This window comes from Canis aureus, chromosome 5, assembly GCF_053574225.1.
Source record: "Canis aureus isolate CA01 chromosome 5, VMU_Caureus_v.1.0, whole genome shotgun sequence".
Taxonomy (NCBI): domain Eukaryota; kingdom Metazoa; phylum Chordata; class Mammalia; order Carnivora; family Canidae; genus Canis; species Canis aureus.
The window spans coordinates 23,646,872-23,662,924 of record NC_135615.1 but is presented as its reverse complement, the minus strand read 5'-3'; the positions used below and the strand labels follow the sequence as shown (position 1 = coordinate 23,662,924).

Here is a 16,053-nt window from a genome sequence, read left to right as displayed (position 1 = left end):
ACATTCAGAGAGGTCTACTGGGAAAGGGGCAGACAAAGTTCTAGAAAATATTTCTATAGGGAACACGTAATTGTACATGTGGCCTAAAAAATGGACTAGATAATCTAATAGGCTTTTGTGTGTCTCATATCTTCAGCTTCCAGTCTTTGGTTAATCATGTCAAAGAAGCTTTGGGATAAAGATCAAATGAACAATTGTAGGGAAAAAGGAGACATATCCTGCCAATATGATTTCATCCGTTCCTTTCCCCAAAGTGTATAGCATGCTGACAGGACTGTCATTCATTTTCTTATGGCTAACTTAGTGCTGGTAAAGGGTGCCAAGCCTGTAGCTCGGGAGACTGCAGTCTGCCCTCCAGTCTCCTGACCTTGTGCTCAGTCTCGTTCTCAAGGCGTCCTAGAGAGAACCGTAAAGGCAAGATGCTCTCTTTGTGATCTGGTTTTGTTTTGTTTTGTTTTTTGAGATTAATAACACTAGTTAGTGTTTTTAGATATTAGCAGTTTGGAGATTGTATTTGTCAACTCCTTGAAACTCCTACTTATGTGCAAAGCACTTGCTTCTAGGTTTTGGGCCATGTAGGAAATAAGAGTGTCTGGGAGGCTGCTCCTGCCTTCGGTGAGTGTACAGTTTGGCGAGCTGCTAAATAGCCAGAGACAGCACGGGTAGCAGGGAGGAGCAGAGAGAGAGGAAGAGGCAGGCTTCCTGCTGAGCAGGGAGTCTGATGTGGGGTGGGATCCCAAGATCCTAGGATCGTGACCTGAGCCAAAGGCAGACACCGCATGGACTGAGTCACCCTGGCTCCCCTAGGCTATCACTTCTAAAACACTGAATGCACAATGGGAAATGGAATTCAGGTAGGTGAGTGATTAGGTAGGGTCTGGGGAGAGGGAATGTGCAGGAAGAGGTAGCTAGGTTGGGTGAGTATAAGTTTATTTCCCTCCACGATGTTTTATGGCCTCATTTTTACTTTTCTATTAATCAGGGTTCTCCAGAGAAACAGAATAAGTAGGAAATAAAGATATAGATAGAGGTACAGATACAGAGATTCCTTTGAGGAATTGGCTTATTTGATTACAGGGGCTAAGGAGTCCCAGGATCTGACTGCGGAGATCTGGGAGGCAGTGATGTAGTTCAGTCTGAGTCTGAAGGCCAGAGAAGCAGAGGAGCTGACGCTGTAATGGTCAGTCCAAGGGCAGGAGAGGATGGATGTCCCAGCCCAAGCAGGCAGGGAGGAAGCAAAAGGAGTGAATTCCTCTTTCCTCTGCCTTTTCGTTTTTGTCAGACTGCCAACAGTTTGGTAATGCCCACCGCCTTGGGGAAGGCAACCTATGTTACCGGCCCCCCCGAGTCAACTGCTAACCTCATTTGGAAACACCTTCAAAGGCACATGCAGAAATAACAATGGATTTGAGTGCCCATGTCCCCATCAGGTTGACACATAAAGTTAACCATCACAACTCCTAAGTTGTATTTCAGCAAAATCGCGTAAGTTTTGGACCTCATTAGAGGAGACAGAGCAGGACATCTCTTACCTGTTACCATCCATGCGTTCACTTAATGGTCATCTTGTTTTCACTCATATCCTGAGTGCCTCTCCTTGTTTTCCTGCTGCGTTCTCAGGGAAGGTCTGCTTTCCTGTCTGGATCTCCTCATTGACCCCGAGCCCCTGCAAGTCCCCTGTTGCCCAGGCCACAGGGAGGAGTTGCCAGCTTGGGAAGCCGGTCTACACTCACGACCACCACCACCCTGCCCCCCGCTCCCAGCCGCTTCAGCCCCCAGAACCAGCACAGCTCCAGTCCACTCTGAAGACCAACCAGGGGCTTCTCATTGCCTCTAGAGCATCCTGGGACACTGAATCTTTTTGCTTAAGAATGCTTGAAGGAGACCTATTTCTTTTGGGAGAAATGTTTTTAAAAAAGCAAAGCAGAACAAGTAAACTGGATGTTTGCTATAAAACTTAAGTGACCTAGTACATCTCCTGGTTTCATAAATTGATTATTAGTAATTAATAATCCATGTAAACATGTACATTTCTAGTAATGTTTGCTAATTTCATTGAAGTAGTTTATCATTACGTTTTAAATAAGATGTAAATAAGATTCCGTATTTGCTTTGAAAGTAATGATAAACCACTGTGAAGCTACGAGGCAATAGTTTCAATCTCTGAAGAATTAGGCTCAGACTGCTTTTTTCTTTCCCTAAAGATTTTATTTATTTATTTAACAGAGAAAGAGAGAGCACAAGCAGGGGGAGCGGCAGGCAGAGGAAGTGGGAGAAGCAGACTCCCCGCTAAGCAGGGAGCCCTACACGGGGCTCCATCCCAGGACCCCGGAATCATGACCTGAGCTGAAGGCAGATGCTTAACTGACTGAGCCACCCAGGCACCCCCTCCTTTTTCTTTTCTTATGAGGATGAGCAGGATCAGAGATAAGCAAGTGAGAATAAACCAGATTAGATTATGTTTGAGAATCTTCACTGTATTAGCATTTTTTTAAGACAAAAACATCATGAGCTGTTGAGCACTTTGGCCAGTGCATCCCCTTCACACCCAAAGTTTTCTAGGTCAGCATGGTTACATTTTACTGTAGTGCCTTTGATCTAGTTGTCTTCTCTGTTGGGCGATGCAGATTTCCTCCAGATTTTTATATGTTCCTACCAACAGTTTGCTTTGCAATTCCCATCTCCGTTTCCAGAAACTGAGAAGAGACTTTGAGCTCATCTGGACAGGTCGTGCTGACAAGTAAATTATCACATGACTACCACATCATATATGCTTTAAGGACAAGCTGACTTAGTCTCTATCTCTAGTACACCAATAAAACATTTCCAGCTACTTAAGCGTCTTATTACTACAGACTATCTCAGTCTGATCCCGCTGTTTTCAGAGACTGCTTCTTTCTTTCTCTCTCTCTCTCTTTCTTTCTTTCTTTCTTTCTTTCTTTCTTTCTTTCTTTCTTTCTTTCTTATATTCTGATGTTTTGGGTACATTTTTAGTGGGCAACTCAAGTGACAGTACATACCTAAGAATTCCCATTTTTAAGCCTAACATTCATTCTCGGTTGATATTCTCACTGATTGTCCTAAATTAGGGTTACCAGATTTCTGGGGAAAATTCTAATAGGAATATCTAGTTAAATTTGAACTTCATTCACATAAAGAATGAATGCTTTTTTTTTTTTTAAGTATAAGTATACCTCATGCAATATTTAGGAGATACTCTTACTAAGAAGTTATTTGTTCTCTATGTGAAATTCAGACTTAATTCAGTATACTTGTATTTTATGTCACAGCCTTATCATAAATGTGAATTTCTGCATTGCAGCTTCTACACCCTCCAATCCCTAGAACTTCTGGGGTTCAGAGTCCAAAGAGAGGGAAGGGGGGATGGGGACATAGGAGTGGATACTTGGCTTTCATTATCAGGTCTTTGGCAATTTCCAGGGCTTTAAACTCCTTAAAAAAGTGGTACTGAGGTGTTAGGTAAAAGGAGAGGGACCCCAGGAATATGGTAGCCCCAGGGATGAAGTAGCTCCTCATGACACTGTTTACGAATCCATTTAAATCAATATCAATTTGTCCAGACCCCAGCAGGCCTGCAGCAATATATACCAGTGAATATGTGGTCCTTGAACTGTTCATTTTAGAGTCTATAGGCAGGTCATGTTGTACTTTACAGTGTCCTGGCAGTATATCTGGTCAAGGTTACTCATCATTTTATTGCTGTTTAGTGAAATGGAATACTACTTAGAAGATGTTGGTATGACAAGGGAAAAAAATCATATTTCAGGATTCACAGCCTCTCCTTCTCACCTTGAAAAAGAGAACTTCTTTTCATCGCACTGTGTCCCTGGTTCCAGGATTGCAGGGGACCAGGTTAATGCATAAGGAAGGGAATTAATACAACCAAGGCCAGTTCGATTGATCTCAGGAACAGCTCGATAAGGAAAGAACACATTGAGAAGATGAGAGTGGTAGGCAGTAAAGGAGCAGGGTGGTATGTGCGTGGAAGTGGGCATGAGAGAAAGAGGGAGGAAGGGGGATTTTGGAGGAATATGAAGGGTAAGAAGGAGGTCTGGAGGAAGTATTTCTGCCGGACTCCATGAAACATCAGAGAGGAGAAAGGATTGGAAGTTGTGCTTCGGGTGGAAAGACTCTTCCCCTCTTGGCATTTTTTGAGAAACTGTGGTTAATATTCTTTTTATCTAAAGACTCTTACTTTCACAGAGATTTCCTCTGAATGTGAATTAGCCTGAAATACACCTACATATAACCCAGTTTATGTCATTTACATGACATGGAGAGGGAAGAAAAAGCAAGGCAGTAAGGATCCATTAAATTCTGAGGAAATCGTTGTTGGGCAACAGAACTGTAAAACTAGTACCTTGTTATTACATCATTATAACATTCCTTGGGAGGAGCTAAAACCTTTATTCCCAATAGGAACATTAAAAAATAGATCAATGTTGTCTATTCATGTCTTTATGACATTATGGATTTTCTCTCTACCTTCATCCCCTTTCCTCATGTGCTTAAGTACATGTGTGACATGACATATGTGTCACATATGACCATGAGAAAAATAAACTTATATTTTTGTCATGCAAGGTAGAACTTAACTCCAAAGTAGTTTCTTTTCTTCCATAGTTGTCAGCATGGATGCTGCAATCTTTGCATCCATGCATCATTTCCACACATTGCATTGTATTTGAACACTACGTTGTTCAAAAACATTGGGCTCTCCCTGTTTTGCATAACCTGCAGAGTCTGTGTCAGATTACTTTGATTCTCTTCAGTAATGGAAAATCTTCATCCTTAAGGATGCATTTGACTTTTGGAAATAGCCAAGAATACTTTGGAACACACTTGGATGGGTAAGGTACATGATCATAATAGATAACATTTCTGGGGGTGCCTGGGTGACTCAGTGGGTTAAGCATCTGACTCTTGGTTTTGGCTCAAGTCATGATCTCAGGTTGTGGGATCAAGACTTGTGTCAGGCTCCTTGTTCAGTGGGGAGTCTGCTTGAGATTCTCTCTTTCCTTCTGCCTGGCCCCTTCTGTGTTCATGCACGCACCCTCTCTCTCTCTCACTCCATAAACTAAATCTTTATTTTTTATTATTTTTTTAAGATTTTATTTATTCATGGGAGGCACAGAGAGAGAGAGAGAGAGAGAGAGAGAGAGTGAGAGAGGGGCAGAGACACAGGAAGAGGGAGAAGCAGGCTCCATGCAGGGAGCCTGACATGGGACTTGATCCCGGGTCTCCAGGATCATGCTCCGGGCTGAAGGTAGTGCTAAACCACTGGGCCACCAGGGCTGCCCTAAAATAAATCTTTAAAAAAAGAACTTAAGAAAAAAGATGACACTTCTGGATAAAAACAACGCAAAAATTGATGAAACTTTTTATATAGTTCATAAAGTAAAAGTAATTATAAAAATAAGATGTTCTAAGTTATTTTTGAGCAATGGATTGGATTGAATGAAAGTATATAGTCTACTGAAAAACTATTTCAAAAGAACCATTTGTTTGGAACCCTGCGTTTATTCACTCATCTATACATTCAACATGAATTCAATAGACATGCCTTGAGGACCTACCCAATCTTTTTTTTCTAAGATTTTATTTATTCATTCATGAGAGACAGAGAGAGAGAGAGAGGCAGAGACACAGGCAGAGGGAGAAGCAGCCTCCATGAAGGGAGCCCGATGTGGGACTCAATCCTAGGACTCCAGGACCATGCCCTGAGCCAAAGGCAGATGTTCAACTGCTGGGCCACCCAGGCATCCCAAGGACCTACCCAATCTTAAACAGTAGCTCTGAGAATACCAAGATTAAAAAAAAAAAAAAAAAAAAGGAAAACTTAGTTCTTGTCTTCAAAGAACTTCTAATTCTATAGAAAAATAGATATACAAACATAATTTTAGTATGCAGATCTTATCTGAAACCTTTGATGTGTATTAAAATTAAGACTATTTCACATTTTTACAAGGTAATAGAATGAGATTCCATCACTTTGGCTGCAGAACATTACCTAAAATTGTGTGCCTTAAAACAACAAAAACATTTGTCTTTCTCATGAATCTGCATTTGGGGCAAGGCTTGGCATCAGCTTGTCTTTGGTCCACTCAGCCAAACAGCTGGGGGCACTTGAGTGCTCAGGAGAGGCATCATCTGAAGGTATCACTCATTCTCATGTCTGGTAGTTGATGCTGGTTGGTGGTTGTTGGTGGGTGGTGGTTGAGACCTTGGCTGGGGTTGTGGGGTAGAACAGCTACAGGTGGCCTTACTATATAGCTGAGCTTCCTCACAACATGGTGGCTAAGTTCTAAAGGCAAGCATTTTAAAAGAGAAAGGAAAAGAGATAGAAGCCATGTCACCTTTCATGACCTAGCTGGGGAAGTCAAGCAATAAGTGATAGAAGTTCTAGAATTTGTGGGATGAGACATGCTGCAGTAGCCATTTTGAGAATAGTACATATACCAGCGGTGCATATACTGTGTGTTATGTACCATTACCAGTGAGGTCTGAGGCTTCACTATGCAATGAAACCCATTAATACTTCTGCGGCAAAATTAATGAATATTAATACAAAGTGGAATAAACTGAGATTATAAATATAAGTAGTTCAATTCATTTACCAAATGGGTTACCAAAAGATATTTCAGTTTTAACAGATTTTCTGGATTTCAGACTTTCTAGTAAGTAGTTTTTGAGCTGTAATAAGATTTATGTTGATGGAGGCTATAGGTATCCCTAAGATAAGAACTCTTCTGGAAGGAGAGACTATAGAACTGGAGGAGTAAGAAATCTTCACAGAACAGGTAGCTGAAAGTGGATTATTTAAGAAAGATGTTCCAAACCAACGAAATTCTCAAGAGAATGGATGGACGTCTGAGTGTGGAGAAAAGCAAGATTTAAAAAATACCTATAATATATACATGAGAGGGCAGTCCCGGTGGCGCAACAGTTTAGCGCCGCCTGCAGCCCAGGGCCTGATCCTGGAGACCTAGGATGGAGTCCCACGTCAGGCTCCTGCATGGAGCCTGCTTCTCCTCTGCCTGTGTCTCTGCCTCTCTCTCTCTCTATCATAAATAAATAAATAAAATCTTAAAAAAATATATATGTATATATATGTGTGCATATATACACACACATATATATACACATGAGAAAGTATTAGGGGCCAGATCATGAAGAGTCTTGGATCCCATATTACGAAATTTGGATTTTATCCTATGGAGACAATATGAAGCCAATTAGGAATTTTAAGGAGGAGAGGGATGTGATCATATTTGTCCTTTGGAATGATAATTTTGCTGACAAAGAGTAGATTGAGGGAGATGAGGATGGGGTTCACTCAGGAAGCTGTTCAGTAGGCAGCTAGAACTGATGATTGCCTGAAGTAAGAGCAGGCAAAAATTGTTGTGTTTAGCTGCTGTTTCCTTTTGTGCTAAGATCAGAGTTTTAGAAGTAGACTCCTCTCCAATATCTACCCTTTAGTCTCTGTCAAATCTCTTCAGATAGTTGGTTTTTAATATTCCCATCCAGAGTATATCATTGTTATCTGTGGAAAGATTAGCCTGACAGAGCTACGCTACGGTTACTTGAAGTCAAATTTCCCCATATTACTTTTGTGCTCCATACCGGAATCCCACCTAAATCCTGATCTATGTCAGTGTTATAATTCATTTCCTTTGCATCATTGCTATGTTTAGAAAAGGATCTCACATTTTATCCAAGTATTTCATATATCTTCTTTACAATGTACAATAGCACAAGACATAGAATAAAAGCCAATGCACACTGTACCACATCTCATTACCCCCAGTCTTACTCTTTTAAGGCTACTACTTTCACCACTTCAAATGGTTTGTTCTGGGATTTACCTCTATAATCTAGATAAGGTGCCATATCTACTGCAAGTAACAAAATAAGCCAATTGAAAATATCTTAAATAATGACACTTATTCTAGCAATAGGAAGTCCAGACTAGACAGGCTTCAGACACCATATTTGCTTCCATCTCAGCTGGTACCTTGTCATGATCATGAGATCACTGTTTGTTCTAAGAATCACATGAAAAAAATCCCTTGTAAGAAGAGGGGCCATTCTTCTTGTGGATCTTTATTTTGTTTTGTTTATCAGCAAATAATTTTTTTCTGGAAGATCTGTACCTCCTTTTCCCTCCTGTGCCTTTGGCTAATTTGGGATATATGCTCTGTTTGGATTATCTGTCATCAACTTGGCATCACCACCACCCCCCTCCCTTCTAAGGTCTCCTTTGCTTTGAAGAGAAGCCAGGTGCTACATTCTCCAGATTCCCCTTTGTTGTGTGGTCCCAGGCTAGAGTGTATTGATGAGAGGCATCCTTGAGCCAAAGTGATGGAGAGATTATTATTCTCCAGTCAGTTGCATCCAGAATTGTGAGCAGATGTGATATTTTTAGAAACTTCAAGGTGAATTTTCAAAATCACCTGCTTGAGTGGTTCAAGTTGAGAAGGTCAGTGGTGGTTTCTCTAGTCATTGCTCCCTTAAGGATTTTTGGGGGGATAAGCCACCAATTCCCTGTATTAAAACCCTTTATAGCTAGACTGCGAAGAGTAGCTTCTGGTTTCCAGACTGATCTATGACCTTTCCTAAACATAGCAGTGATGCAAAGGAAATGAATTACAACACTGACATAGATCAGGATTTAGGTGGGATTCCGGTATGGGGAAATTTGATTTCAAGTAATGGTAGCGTAGCTCAGTCAAGCTAATCTTTCCACAGATAACAATGATATAGTCTGGATGGGAATATTAAAAACCAACTATTTGAAGACATTTGACAGAGACTAAAAGGTAGATATTGGAGAGGAGTCTACTTTTTAAAAGATTGTAACTATGCCAATGTGATTTTCGAGTTTGTAGTTTTTGCTCAAAGTTGTTCACCAATTCATTTAGGAGTCTTAGAATGAAGCATTTGCTGAACACTGGTGTCAGAGTATAGAATTTAGGCCTGGAAGGACCTAGAGGAGGGAGCATCCTAGGCGGGAGGGGGTCATAGAGGTGGTGAACCACAAATCTGCATATAAACTGTCCTCAAATTCTTGTCCAGCTGCTCAAATGTACATCAATAGGAGAGACCACAGAGAGTATAGAGAAAAAATGTCCACTAGAAACTGAAGGAATTGAGTGGAGATTTCAGCTATCACCCAAAACAGAGGAGACAGACTTAGGAGTTTGAGTCCCGCCAATTTAATTCCCTGCTAGAACAAAAATCACACTCTTCTGAGAAATATAATAGAATACAGAATTTTTACAATGTATAATTCCTAATGTCTAGTATACAATGAAAACACCAAATGTGTAAAAAAACAGGAAAATATGACCTATATGCAAGAGAGAAAAACCAAACCAAACCTTAGGTGGTACTTATTAGACAGAGACTTTAAAGCAGCTATTATAGGCACACCTGGGTGGCTCAGTGATTGAGCACCTGCCTTTGGCCCAGGGTGTGATCCTGGAGTCCCAGGATCGAGTCCCACATCGGGCTTCCTGCATGGAGCCTGTTCTCTTTCTGCCTCTAAAATCATAAATAAATAAATAAATAAATAAATAAATAAATAAATAAATAAAGCAGCTATTATAAATATGCTCAAGGGATTATAGGAAAATATAGTCTTAATGAATGAACAGATGGAGAAATAGCATCCAAATAGAATGAAAAGATTCTGTTTTAGTCTGTTTGGGCTGCTCTAACAAAAACACCCTGAGTGGCTTAAATAACAAACATTTATTTCTCACAGTTCTGGAAGCTGGGCAGCCCAAGATCAAGGCACCAATAGATTTGGTCTCTGGTGACATTCATGGTTCATAGATGGCTATCTTCTCACTGTGTTCTTACATGGCAGAAGGAATAAGGGAGCTTTGTGGGGCTTCTTTTACAAGGGCACTAATACTATTCATGAAGTGGAGTCTTCATTACCTTCAGAGGCTCCACCTCCTAATACCATCACATTGGGGTTAGGATTTTAACATGTGAATGGTGGCGGGAGAGACACAAACATTCAGTCTATAGCAGACTCAAAATTCTGGGTGAAAAGTATAGCAACTAAAATGAAAATTTTACTAGGTATGCTTAATGACAGACTAGAGATTGCACTAGAATCAATGAATTTGAAAGCAGATAAATGGAAATTGTCCAAATTTGGAAAAGGGAAAAAAGATAGAAGAAATATAAATAACTTTTCAGAGAGCTATAGTTTCTGAAATACAAGCAGTTTAATACATGTGATTGGAAAACTAGAAGGAACCAAGAGAAAGAATAGGGAAGAAAAAATATTTGCAGAAATAATAGCAGAAAACTTAGCAATTTAATAAAAACACTAACGGATCCAAGGTCAGTGAGGAACAAGGAGAATAAATACGAAGAAAACCACACCAGGCATGTGACAGACTGTTGGAATCTAAAGATAAAGGAGCTGGGAGAAAATAAAGCCTGTATGTTACTTAGAGAGAAACAGTAAAGAAGGCAGACTTCTCATGAGAAATGGGGGAGACCAGAAGTCTGTGCTACACACCCAGCTCACATCAGTGGAAAAACCCATTCCCCCAGTTGGGAGGAGTGCTACCAACAACCTTCCATTTTCAGCCTCTTTCAGGGGGATTGTTTCAGCTGTAGAGCACTGACTTACTTAAGATCAAGCCTCTTCATGGGATACCTATAGCCAGTGGTTGATCAGTGCAGGACCTGACCATCTTGGCCCAATGCAAGACAAATCTAAAGGGCCATTCTTGCTCCAAATCTCCCCCGGGCATCGGCTGAGGTTGCTGTAGGACATGCATCACAGCTCAATTTTTCCTTCTGACTACTCTTGCTTCCTTCTCCTTTCCACAGGTTTTGATACCAAGGAGACTCCTTAGTAAACATTCTGCTGGCTAAATTCCACCTCAGAGTCTACCTCCTAGGAAACCCAACCCATGACGATGATTGAATAACATTTTTAAGTACTGAAATAATGAAAGCTGTCAACCCAGCATTCTATATGCTGCAAAATTATCTTTCAAAAATGAAGAAAAATAAAGATGTTTTCATATGGATAAAAGCTAAGAATTTGTGTGTTGTGCTATAAGAAATGCTAAAGGGAATTCTTCAAGTGGAAGAGGAATGACACCAGGTGATAACTTGGATTCAGTGGAAGGAATAAAGAACACAGGAAATGGTAAATATTTGGGTTCACATGAGAAAACATACACCTTTTCTTTTTTTTTAAGATTTTCTTTTTAAGTGATCTCTATACCCCAAGTGGGACTTGAACTCATAACCCGAGATCAAGAGTTGCATGCTCCACCAACTGAGCCAGCAAGGCACCCCATGTACATATTTTCTTAATTTCTTGAAAAAGCATTTGATTGCATGATGCAGCTTATAATATAGCATTGTGGGGGTTATAAGTAGTTATGACAGATATGACAAAAATCTCACCAACTTGGGAGAGTGGTAAATAACACTATGATATTAGAGGTTGCTAGCTTTTATGTGAAGTAGTACCGTAAACTCTTAAGTAGCTTGTGGTAATTTGTGCTCACTTCAGCAGCACATAAACTAAGATCATGGTAATTTAAAGATGTATATTGAAATCCTTGAAGTGACTACTAAAAATAATGCAAGATATACAGCTAAAAAGCCAATGGAGAAATCAAAATCAAAATGGAATGCTAAAAGGATTCAAATAACCCAAAAAAGAAGAAAGGAAGAGAGGAAAAAAGAATGAAATGGACAGACACAAATAGACTGTATTATTAATGTATATTAATGATAATGGGAGCTAAGTTTCTTATTGTTAGAGAAGGGGATTACAGATGTAGAAACTAGAATGAACAAGTGGTATTGGAATTTACTTATATAAGTACATAAATATGGATATATTATTGTAGGTATACAAATATATACCTGTGTTTATGTCCACGAATATGCATGTGGATGTGGATATGCATAGATACCCATAGATACACACAACCATATCCTTTCTAGCTGTGACCACAGGCAAGTTTTGAAAGCATCAACTATGAGCATCTGTAGAGGCCCAATCTTGATTTCTGAGAACACTTCTCAGTGTAAAAGAACCAAGGCTTTTTGTTGAGTAACGACTGATTTGAGGACTGGGGGAGGAAATGTACAAAAATGAACCTGGAACATTTTGTGCCCAAAAGTAAGGAAGTCCCTGAGGAATGACGGGGATCTGTCCAAATCCATAGAATCCAACTTGACTGGGCTTCCCACTGGTGAAATCTGGAAGGATATGACTTCAAAACAAATAATAGTAACAAAGTGTAAGCTGTTGAATAAAACAGGAATCCATGAGTCCACATTTGCTCTGAGTAAAGATGTGAATAAATTGAAAGTTAGGTGAAGGAACAGATATCTACATAGTCTTAAATTACCCCCTCATCAAGCACTTACTGATTACAAAGGGAAAAAGTAACTTGATAGTGGGAGAGGCTTGGCAGACACTATCTTAATCAAATGAGCCAAGGCAACATCCCTAGTAATGGGACAAATTGAAATCAGAACCACCTGCTAGTACGCAATGAGAACTACGATAACGCCTGTCGAAGATTCATAAGCTGAGTCTAATTGTGAGGAAACAGCAGACGAACCCAAATTGAAGGACATTATACAAAATAACTGTTCTGTAATCTTCAGAATTGTCAAGGTCGTGAAAATCATGAAAAGACCAAGGAACTATTCTAGATAGAAGGAAACAAAAGAAACGTGACAAGTAAATGCAGCATATTATCCTGGGCTGGCTCCCTTTGCTATTAAGATTGTTACGGAACAATTGATGAAACTTAAATGGGTAGAAGAATTAAGTAGTAGTAATGTATTAATGTTAACTTCCTCACTTTGATGATGGTGTTGCGATTATGCAGGAGAATATCCTTCTTTAGGAAATATACACCCAAGTATTTGAAAGTAAGGGCCATGATATTAGCAATTTCTCTCAAATGGTTTGGAAGGAAAAGTATCACACTGTACCTGCAGCTTTTCTAGGAGTTTGAGATTGTTTCAAAAATGAATATCCACGGAGATCCCTGAGTGGCTCAGCTGTTTAGTGCTTGCCTTCAGCCGAAGGCGTGATCCTGGGGTCCTGGGATCGAGTCCCATGTCAGGCTCCCTGCATGGAGCCTGCTCCTCCCTCTGCCTGTGCCTCTGCCTGTGCCTGTGCCTCTGTCTATCTGTCTGTCTGTCTGTCTCTCTCTCTCTCATGAATAAATAAATAAAAATCTTAAAAAAGGGAATATCCACTTAGGAACAAAACCCACAAGATACTGTCAGAATGGTTAAATTAAAAAAGATGATGGAAGTCTTGACAGTTCAAAGCAACCAGAACTCTTGTAAATTTCTGGTGTAATGTAAAATTACAAAATCACTTTGGAATAGATTTGGTAGTTTCTTATAAAGTTATCCCTTCTTTTGAGCCAGCAATCCCACTCCTAGGTATTTACCCAAGAGCAATGAAAATGTATGCCCACACAGATACTTGGGCAGGAATACTTGTGGGAGCTCTTTTCCTAATAACCAAGGTCCGGAACAAAATAACCATCAGTAGGAAAATGGATTTTAAAATTTTGATATAATCATACAATATAATATTATTCAGTAATCAAGATGTTCTATTTATAGATGTAAGAGTATGGGTAAATTTCATAGACATTATGCTGAGTGAACAAAGCTAGAGTACATATTGTTTGATTCCATTTATATGAAGTTTTAGAGGAGGCAGAGTTACTTTATGATGGAAGAAACACAACAGTTAATGCTTCTAGTGGTGGTGGAATTGACTGGGAAGGGACACTAGGGATATTTTAGATGTTCTACATCTTGATGGAGTGTGGGTTATGCAATGTATCAATCTAAATTGTAGATTGTTGACATAGACAATCCTGAGGCATCTACAAAAAAAAGATGAGAATTTAGCAAGGTTGCAATATACAAATTTACTATACAAAAATTTTAATTTTATATACTAGCAGCAAAGAGTTGGAAATGAAAAAATATCTCTTTTGAGACAGTACACACACAAACAGTAGGGGAGGGGCGAGAATCTTAAACAGATTCCAAGCTGAGCAAGGAGCTGATGTAGGACTTGATCCCATGACCCTGAGATCATGACCTGAGTTGAAATCAAGAGTCAGATGCTTAACTGACTGAGCCACCCACGCACCCTGGAAATGAAAATTTTAAATTCTATTTACGGTAATGTGAGAATTTACAACATTTAGGAAGAATGTAGCAAAAGATACATAAGACTCCTATCCTGGAAACTACAAAATACCTTTGAGAAAAAAATAAAAAATGTCTCAAGAAATGGAGAGGGATACCGTGATGAATTGGAAGACCCAATATTGCCAGCATGTCACTTCTCCCCATATTGATTTCAGTCCCATCAGGCTTTTTTTGTAGAAATTAAGTAGCCAATTGTTTTTAGGTAGTATTGCAAAGGATCTAAAATATTCAAAGCATTCTTGAAAAAGAGCAATATTAGAGGTGTTCCTCAATTGCTTAGTGATCATGGGCTGTCCTTTTACCTATTGAAATAAGATATTAAAAAAACAATAATTAGAAGTTTAATGTGTAAGAATAAGGCTTGTTGTCTTGTGGGCTTCACTGTAAGGTAATTGGCAGACACATAGTTGTTTTATTGGTTTTCCAATAAAATGCAAATGTCTCTGCACATTTTCTCCAGGAGAATGGCGTAGGTGAGGGGTGGTGATTGGTGGCATAAGGTTAGGAGATGACAGTGGGAAAGGGACCTTGGATGATATCATTCACTATGCAGACTTTTCATGGAAAAATTTAAGTTTAACCCTACACTCTGGCCATGGACACTAAACATTATAGAGGAAGGCAGTGAAGAAATGTCCCTGAAATGAGAGTAGGGTTAAACTCCAAAAAGTGTAGTAAACCTCTCACTCTTTCTGTGGGCTGGTAAAGGAGTTTATGTAGTATGGGAGAGATTTTTTTTTATAGACATTTCTATAATGTCTATAGAATCCAATTCTCACACCGACATTCTCTTATTTGGTGCTTCTAATGTCCAGGCCTTCTCAGGGTTCCTTTAGGTGAATTGGATTGCTTCTTGTTGGCATGCTATTGCCAACAAGTCTGGTTGGGGTTTTTTGGTTTTGTTTTGTTTTTTTGTTTTTTAGCTTTCTCCTGTCTTGCTAAGAAAATTTCCAGATGGTGGACATCTGTTTTCCATTTTCCAAAATTTCATTGATAATACCGTTGTTTCCTTCCTTTTCCTTCTTTTTTGTGGTTTTGCATTTTTAAATTCTTTATCATTTTTGTTTGGTTTCAGGAGTGAGCAGGTGAAAGTTCTTCTTTAATTTAATCTTTAGCTTAATCTACCATGAAAAACTGGAAATCCTTCTGAGCTTTCCTAAAAGGTAGTGTGATTTGGAGCAATAGAGTGAAGGGGTGGGGTTGGAGGTATCACAATTGAAGAGAGATGCCACAGATGGAGAAAGGGGACAAATACAAAAGATATCTAGATATCATTTTTAACCCAATCCTACTACTTTATATTATTGAATATATATAGCCCCAATTAACAGGAGTATCTAATCATTCTGCAATACAAAGAATGTAAACAAAATTTTTCTGCACAAACACATGTGGATTATTATAAAATAATATATGTTTTAGTGCTGCTCAAAAATCAATTCTTCCTCAACAAAATATTAGCAAATCAAATCAAACAATGCATAAAAAAATTATACACCACAACCAAGTGGGATTTATTCCAGTTACACAAGACTAGTTCAACATTTGGAATCAATTAATGTAATCCATCACATCAACAGGCTAAAGAAGAATCATCTGCATATTGATAGATGCAGAAAAGTTGACACTTATTCAAGGTAAAAACTCTCAAAAACTAGGAATGTAAGGAAACTTCCTTAACTTGATAAAGAATACTAAAAAAACCTATTTAGCGGGGCACCTGAGTAGCTCAGTCGGTTAAGTGTCTGCCTTCGGCTCAGGTCACGATCCCAGGGTCCTGGA

General features: G+C 39.3%; 1 long non-coding RNA gene across 3 annotated transcripts in view; it reads left to right on the top strand.

The window, feature by feature from the left end:
• Positions 1-16,053, top strand: part of LOC144313822 (uncharacterized) — a 53,029-nt gene that overhangs the window by 12,150 nt on the left and 24,826 nt on the right. For all 3 annotated transcript variants that reach the window (XR_013379438.1, XR_013379439.1, XR_013379440.1), the window contains exon 3: positions 10,879-11,203. This is a non-coding gene — a long non-coding RNA (uncharacterized LOC144313822). The remainder of the gene's footprint in view (positions 1-10,878; positions 11,204-16,053) is intronic.